Source organism: Gopherus flavomarginatus, chromosome 10 (genome assembly GCF_025201925.1).
Source record: "Gopherus flavomarginatus isolate rGopFla2 chromosome 10, rGopFla2.mat.asm, whole genome shotgun sequence".
NCBI lineage: Eukaryota > Metazoa > Chordata > Testudines > Testudinidae > Gopherus > Gopherus flavomarginatus.
Window position 1 is genome coordinate 54,940,679 of NC_066626.1, and position 9,150 is coordinate 54,949,828.

Here is a 9,150-nt window from a genome sequence, read left to right on the forward strand (position 1 = left end):
TTATTAAGTTGGTGTAGTGGGCACGTTACATCAACGGGAGCTAAATTTTAATGTAGACACTTACATAGTTAGGTCAATGTAAGCTGCTTTGTGTCAACCTAACTCTGTAGTGTAGACCAGGGCTCAGAAAGGGAAAGTTTACTTAACAACATAGAGGACATGCAAAGAGGCCCAGCATAGACAGGGATATCAGAGTTTTGTACATGCCCTAAGCAATGTCTGATGGCAGGGGAAGGATTCAAATTCAGTCAAAGATCGGGTCATATAATTCTGGCTCTCCCTGCTTCACTATAGAGCTTCTCTTGGCACTTTTCCCAGTTCCCCTTCTGACAGATAAGGAAATTTCCTTCATATCCTTGGGAGACTTTACTGAATTAAGTTTACGTATCTTTTGGGTCCATTGTAGTAAATGAAAAATTATTGTGGGCTGGGATTGCATGTAACCTCCAGTCTCAGGGCAGGGACAAAGGGAGGGAGAAATGTGATATAAGGCCTGGGAGTGCAAAGGACTAACATGAATACTGAAAATGTGCTGGACAAGAAGGGACTTTTGGAACAATAAGTGTGAAGTGGATTTTCTGGGGATTCTCTGCAGAGCAGTTAAAAATTACCCAACTCTGCTTATACAAAAACCCAGCCTTTTGAAGCCACGCTTTGAGGAGAGGGTTTTTGTCTGGTGATTACTTGTTACCAAAGGCCTGAACTGTATAAAGAAAAGCCCTGCCTAGCTTTTGTTCTGGTTCTGAGACAGTTATGAACTGGTAACCACAGGGAAAACCAAGTGTTTTGAAAGATTTTGAAGGACTGACACCTACCAGATCCTGAGGCTGGAGATGGGGTGAGCTGTAGTGAGCTCTTTAGCATGCGGGTCAGTTCTTCTATTGTTCAAATATGTTTTCTCTGTCATTCTTTCACCTTAAGAAGAAGTGTGCTTGCTTATAACTTATAATTGTGGGCAATTACACTGTTCCTAACCTCTGGAGAGAAAGCAAAGTGCAGACACTGGCCTGTTTAGGCAGACTGGCTTGCTGGAAATATCACAGTGTATGTATGGAACTGTGTAGCCTGGAATAAACCCAGTCAGGAGGGAGAGAGAGAAAGAGATGGTATTATCTACCCAAGACAGGCAATGGCTGAGGAGCCTAGATTGGGTGCCCTTGGTGGACCACAAGGAGGGAATACAGACACAGTTACCCTGAACTGTGACATCACTCCAGCCTGGCTTCCTGCTGCAGATTTTAAGGGACTGTACACATATGCTTCTAGCCGAATTGCCAGTGAATAAATAGGGTTCTGAGCACTTGGCAGCGCATCAGATCAGTACAGATACAGAGAAATCTAGTGAAGTGAACAGTGTTGAATGAATCATCCTTTCTTGGAAGCTAAATTTCACGCAAATCTTACTCATTGAATATTACTTCATGCTGAACATAATCCCACAGACTGATGCAAGACAGTTGTTGCCAACCCAATGGGAAAAAGAATTACTGGGAAATGTTTGTAGAAACAGATTCAATATTTTAAAAACTTAAATAATCTTGGGCTGAGGATAATGCTGTGACACTTCTATAATATGGTTTTGTGACAGATCCATTAAGTTTGTCAATCACTCATATTTAAGACAAAACAAGACGTAAAGTTGAGAGAACTATAGGAAAATGCAAGCCATTTCTGTAAGGGCAAAGTGAGCTGGATTCATAAAAATACCTTCAGCCATGACCCTTAACATGCAAAAACATATATAAAAGATTAATCTTGGGGTTGGGGATTTTTTTTTTTTTTTTTTAGAAATAAGATATAAAAATGAGCCGGGGACCAACTATCTAGTGTGTATACATCTTCAAAAAAAATATATTCCAAAATACTAGAGGAAAAAGCAGGAACCAAAGTTGTTCATCCAAAGCAGTGAATATAATTATGAATGGATTTAAGAAACAGTCAGTGAAGTCTTCCCTATCCTTCTTGGCAAATCCATCAAGGGAAATATCTTTATTTAGAAGGTACTGGAGTGGGGGCACAGTTCAAAAGTAACTGAAGACTCCACAGGCCCCTGAGCTTCTGACTCTGCCTCAGGAAGCCTGTCTACACTGCAGTTAGACACCTGCAGCTGGCCTGTGCCAGCTGACTCAGGCTCACAGGGCTTGGGCTAAGGGGCTTTTTAACTGCAGTGTAGATGCTCAGGCTCAGGTTCAGGCTGGATCCCAAGCTCTGGAACAGAGGTGGGCAAACTATGGCCCGAAGGCCACATGTGGCCTGTGGAACTGTGCTGCCCTGCCCCTGAGCTCCTGGCCGGGCAGCTAGCCTCTGGCCCCTCCCCTGCTGTCCCCCCACCCCTGCAGTCACGCTGCCACGTGGGCAGCGCTCTGGGCGGTGGGGCTGCACACTCATGCAGGGCGGCGCGGCGGTGTCTCTGGCTCTAGCCAGGAGGAGCGGGTCCATACAGGCTGCTCTGAGCGGCATGGTAAGTGGCCAGGGGTTGAACATGGGGCAGAAGATTCTGGGGGGTCAGTCAGGGGACAGGGGGGTGGTTGGATGGGGCAGAGCTGGGGAGAACAGGGAGGATTGGATAGGGGGCCGGGGTGTGGATAAGGGTAAGAGCAGTCAGGGAACAGGGGGTGTTGGATGGGGGTGGGGGCAGTAAGGGGACAAGGAGTGGGGGGAGGTTGGATGGGTGGGGGGTTCTGAGGGGAGCAGTCAGAGGGTGGAAAGTGGGATGGGTCAGATAGGGGGTGGGGGTCAGGCTGTTTGGGGGGCACAGCCTTGCATACTGTAGAACCAATGTGAATGAAATTGTTTTTAGTTAGTCACTGTACCATTGTAACTTCTGTTCACCATTTCATTACACTTGCCATTTTGCCTACATTGTAACATTGTAACTTCTGTGCAATATTGTAACTCAAAACCCATTTTAAAATGCTGACTCCATTTTGTAGAAGGCTTGTGCTGCAGCCCCCATTTTTGCAAGCCATACTGTAATTTTATTAGTCTAGTTGAGATGTGTGAATGAGGTATGCATGGGTGATAGAATCAACCTCCAGCACCAGCCCGTCCTGATGAGATAAAGTTCAAATACCAACGGCTGAAGAACTAGACAACAGCCCTAACTCAAGCAAAAAGCATCCACCCTAAAAAGAAACAACAGAAGGAAGATCAAAGCCAGGTCCCAGGCTGACAGTCACACCTGCAATTGACGGGTGATCAAGCAAACCCAGAGGCGGCGTGACACAGCGAGACCTAGGAACTTTAAATCCAAACTAAACTCCTATAAAAAGGGAAGGGTGAGATAAAAGACTTTGGGTAACGTTCTGCTACCAACGTCAAGGAGCATCGGTGCGCGCCCGACAGAGACCCGGCTCCTCCTCGTGCTCAGCTTTCCTGGCCAGTTAGCTGCCACAAGCTCCGATCCCAAGCTGCGAACTCAAACTGCAATCAGGACTGGTAACTATCCAGCAGCTGCAGAACATTTTGGGGTGTGTGTGTGTGTGAGTGTATGTGTATAAGCATTAGGGTATTTGCTAATAGTTACGAATTAATAATAAATGTGGCATCTTTGTCTTAACCCCTAAAACGATCCTGTGTAAGTTTGTGGGACAACAATACCCGGCCCTCCATACAGTTTCGCACCCTGATATGGCCCTTGGACAAAAAGTTTGCCCACCCCTGCTCTAGAACTCTGCAAGGTAGGAGGATCCCAGAGCTTAGGCTGCAGCGTGAGCCTGAACATCTACACTGCAATTTAACAGTCCTGCATGCTGTAGCCTCACAAGTCCCAGGCAGCTGGCCTGGGCTAGGCGCCGGAGTCTGATTGCAGTGTAGACAGGCTTCTTGATGAATGGGTCAGGGGAAAGGAGAGAAGCTAGGGAGAAAGAACAGCCTGTGATACATGCTTAGAGACCAGAGTCTGGGTTCTGTGACTTGTGGTCTGTCAAAAGGGTCAAGAAGAAAAAGCAAAAAACTTGAGAGAAAAGCTGTGCTCTCTAGAAATGCAAGTTCTCACTTTAATGTTGTAACTGGCCCTAAAGGATACCTGTGTATACTGTGGACTTTGGAGTCTACAGTTGTGCAGGGCCAGCTCCAGGCACCAGCGAAGGAAGGAGGTGCCTGGGGCGGCCCAAAGAAAGGGCGGCATTCCGTCCGTGAATGGGGCGGCACGTCTGGGTCTGTGACGGCAGTTCGGCGGCAGGTCCTTCAGTCCCTCTCTTCCTCTTCAGCGGCACTTCAGCAGCAGTTCAATTGGGTTTTTCTTGTTTCTTTTTTTCTTTTGCCACCCGCGGCAGCAAAAAAGCTGGCGCCAGCCCTGCAGATGTGGAGTTTAAGACTAGCTAAGATATGCATGTCATTTTTAAAATCTAATTTTCCCTTTCCTTGCTAAACTTTCTTTTAATGAAACCAAATGAGTCTTACATGGTTTTGGGGGTAAAATGGACTGTGCTGCATTTCTGAATAGAAACAGCTTCCTGACTTCTTGTGAGAGGCAATTTGGAGAAAACTGAACCTATCATGGAGCACTTGGTTCAGACAATAGCCTAAGAAGTACTTCCTGGACAATGGGTGCAGTCAGAGAAGGTACAAGGAAATCCTGCTGACTATAAAATTTGGCAGGAGCAGGAGACCAAAAGCAAATATTTTTATAATTTTAGCTTTGGAATCCTATAATTCAGGATTTAAACTAGTCCCAAGAGGCAATGCATGCACTTCAGAGTTCTAAATTACATACAGTGACTGCTGTATCCCTGTAGCTGCAGACTGGGGACAACGCACTTCAGCAGTAGGTTTTTTTAACTTGTGAATTCAAACAACAAGCAAATTCTCTCCATTTGGCAAGAAAGACAAAAGCACAAGCAACCTCTGTGTCGGAGCTCATTTTAAAAAAATGGCTATTTATATGCACATTAGATGTAGCTCTTGAGCTCACTGCAGTTTGCTAATGCAGCCCCCAGTGTGTGTTTTGGAGTTGCTGCTAAAATTTGTTCTTCCATCTAGAAACTAAATAACTAATACTAAGAAACTAGGGAAACTTTCTGTGAAACAATGATTCTTTGTGTGGCTCAGGAATTTGTCCGATCTGTAGCCAAAGAACCAGGATTTGGCTCAAACGTAATATTGCATCTCTTAAATTCTGTTTATTTCATTGTTTTCTTTCTAGTGGTCGTGCTGGGGCTGCTGGACTAACTCACAGTAGTTCCACACAGTAATATTCCGGGGCCTTAGTGTGAGTGGAACTGAAACATTCCAAAACTGTTAGGACATATTTCAGAAGCTTTCTTGTAAATAATGCAAATCAGTATTGACTGTTTAATTCATAACCATTTTGGGGTGGAAAATGGATCCTTCCAATCATGCTTTCTCTTATAGGAGAGAGGTATCTGACACCTCTGTACAGCTAGATTCTCCCACTCAGATATATTTCTCTGGTCTGACAAGAATTTATGTGAAAAAAGGATAAATTGAAAATGAATATCAGAAAACTTTACTTCCCCAAAACTGCCCTGGGATCTTTAATTACTGTTGTGATGGGTTCCCCCTGGGGTGCCACCTGGGATTGGGATACCACTGAGCCCTCTGACCTACTAGCCTGGGCTCCCTCTCACACTGTGCTGCTGTGACAAACTACAGACACACTTCCAGTCTTACACTTCCATCAGCATACACACAGGTAGGGACACACCTAGCTGCAGTTACATGCAGGCTCTCTGACCAGCCACCGCATGTGAACCAACAATAGGGAGGCTACAGCCAAAATCACTCCCAGCTTTCCAGCCTAGGACCCGAGAGTGGTTCCGTCCTACCCTGGTCCAAACCCCAACCAATATGAATTTATTATCCAGTTCGCTCCCCCATCCAATATTGAGAAGAATATACAACAGCCCCTCTGAGCTAAGATTCCCACACACATCACACCAAAGTCATTGATTCAGATAAAGGAAAAACAAGTTTATTAACTACAAAAAATAGATTAAGTGATTATAAGTGATAGCAAACAGATCAAAGCAGATTACCTAATAAACAAAAATGCAAGATAAATTTAATATACTAGATTGCTAATTCATATCCAGTCTGATTTTCACCCTAATTGATGGGCTACAGATTTCTAAGGAGCAGGGTGTACTTGCTTTACATCTTAGAATCCCCAGGTCTTTTATACACAGGCTAGAAATCCCTTTAGTCTGGTTCCAGCATTTCCCCCAGTTCAGTCTTTGTTCCCCAGGTGTTTCCAGGAGTCTCCTTGTGTGAGGAATTAAGAACAACAGATGATGTCACTCCCTGCCTTACATAGCTTTAGCATACGGCATGAACCCTTTGTTTCAAAACTTGGTTCCCAGACTGGTTTATGGAAAAATACTGACATCCCAAGATGGAGTCCAGAATCATGTGGCCTGGTCACATGTCCTTGCAGTGTTATATCAGCCATTGCTTACAGACTGGCCAAAACGCCCACAAGAAGGTTAAGCTATTCTATAGTCCATTGTCCTATGGCTGATGGCCCATCAGCCACATCTGGCTTCTTCATTGTTGTACCTGAAAGGCTGGTTGTGGGTGTTTTCCAGAGTTAGCCCATTTGAAATATAGATCCCTAAGCAATATTCATAACTTCAGATACAAAAATGATACATGCATACAAATAGGATAATCATATTCAGCAAATCATAACTTTTTCAATGACACCTCATGACTTATCTTGTACAAATTGGATCATAATTATGCCATAATCCTATCACAATAATATCCCTGTGAAAATATGGAGTGCAGTGTTACAACTACGATCCAGATCCTGAGCTGTGGTCAAGCTGTACTGGGCACAGCTCAGTGGCAGGGGGTGGGAGCTGAGTGCAAAGGTCCTTTTAAACACTTATAAGCACCTTTGAGCCCCTCCCACCCCTAATCCTGGGGCTGTCCAGCAACAGGAAGGGACAACATTCATCTGAAATACCTAATATGTCTTTTCTACCTCTAATTTTTAGATATATCAAGAGGGTTCATCATGCTGAAGAACCAATTCACCATCAATCCAGGCTTGCCAGGGAAATTTTCAGATTTTCTTAGGTCTTTGAATTTAAGCTACATGTTATCACCTCAAAAATAACAGGACTAACGAGTCTCTAAGGTGCCACAAGTACTCCTGTTCTTTTTGCGGATACAGACTAACACGGCTGCTACTCTGAAACATGTTATCACCTCCTCACTCTTCCCTTTATCTATGTAAGGTTCTTTCCAGAGTCACACATACCAGTTCCATTTACAATTTACAAGTTATATTTTCAAAAGAGTGGATTGACTATGCACTATGGCTTAAATCCACTCACTATGCACAGAGCTCAGGTAAACATTCTTTGTGCAGGGAACTACACAGGACTTGGGGGAAAGAATCTACTCCCACCCTATGGGGTGTGTAGGGGCATGCAGCCTCTCCCACAGCCACATGCTATGGCCTAGAATACTTGCTGCAACCCTAGCAGGTCACTCTCCCTTGAATGTTCCTTACAATACATGCTAACTACTTATGCTAAAAAAAATCTCTTTTACGTTGCATTTTGCTGTGATACTGGGAGTACCTTTCCCAGCCGTGAGGAAGAGCTGTGTGTGCATAGGTGCCAATTTTCTCTCTTTCTTGCGGGGGCAGGGGGTCAGGGCTGCCCGGGGGGGGGCAAGTGGGGCAATTTGCCCCAGGCCCCACAGTGGCCCCACGAGAATATAGTATTGCAACTTTTTTGTATTGCAACCCCAGGCCCCCTGAATCCTCTAGGCAGCCCCGTGGGGGGTGTTCCACTCCTGTTCTGCCTTGAGGCCCCACCCTCCTCCTGCCTCTTCCCATCCCTCCCCCCCAGTGCCTCCTGCCTGCTGGCACCACCAAACAGCTTTTTGCCCGCCGAGCAGCTGATTGCTGGGTGGCTGGTGGGTGCTGAGTCCTGGAGCACCCCTGGAGTTAGCACCTGTGTCTGTGGATCAAAAGCTTGTCTCTCTCCCCAGCAGAAGCTTGTTCAATACAAGATATTATATCACTCACCTTAACTCTCTAATATCCTGGGACCAACACGGCTAAACTCTTTGCTGTGTGGCAATTAGCCCTGCATAGCTATGGGCCTTCTATCGCATTGCTCCATTCCTAGTCTACTTCCAATCTTAGGGCTTGTGTATACTACAGGTTGTCAGCATAATTTATATCATTCAGGGATGTGAATAAGTATCCCCCTCCCATAAGTGATGTAAGTTACATTGACCTAAGTGCCATTGTGGACAGTGCTATGTCAGCAGAGCTTCTCCCACTGATGCTATCACCTCTGGTGGAGGTGGTTTTATTATGCCAACGGGCAGCAGCGGCACCAGGGTTTTTGGTGCCCTAGACGGGGATCCTTCTGTGCTCCTGGTCGGTGGCAATTTGGCGGCGTGAGGGTCCTTTCGCGCTCCCGGTCTTTGGAGCACTTCAGCAGCAGGTCCCGGAGCTAGTGAAGGACGCGCCGTCGAATTGCCGCTGAAGACCCGGAGCGCGGAAGGACCCCCCGCCACCGAATTGTCGCCGAGGGTGGCAAAATGCCGCCCCCCCCCAAATCCTGGCACCCTAGGCGACCGCCTAGGTCGCCTACATGGAAGCGCCAGCCCTGCCAACGGGGAAGCTCTCTCATGTTGGCATAGAGCATCTAGAAGCAGTGGCAGATTAGCCACTGGGCCAGCATGGACCACACCAGGGGCCCTGGCAATTGGGGCACCCGTGCCCCAACCCGCTCTGCCCACCTGGCAGTTCTGCCAGGGAGTGAGGTTGGGCCACTGGGGCTTGTCCCACTCTCTGGCAGAAGCAGCAGGCAGGTCAAGCAAGCTCCTGCACCCTGACCCCACTCCCTGACAGAAGTGCCAGGTGGGCAGAGCAGGTTGGGGCGCAGGGGTGCCAATTTTTCCACCACCTCAAATTGGCCAGGTGCCCTGGGCATGGGCCATGTTAGCACAGTGGCTAATTCGCCACTACTTCTAGTGTACACTGGTTTTTCTTACGTCCTGCAATATGCTAGTATGCAAAGGGGACAGGAATCCAGATGGGGGAGAGGTGCTACAGAAGGGACTACCCGAGGGAAGCAGCATCGGGAAGTATGCTGGAGTGCTGGATCCAAGTGGATAACATGCAGAGCTAGGCTAGCAGGAGCTCTGATGCCCAGAACA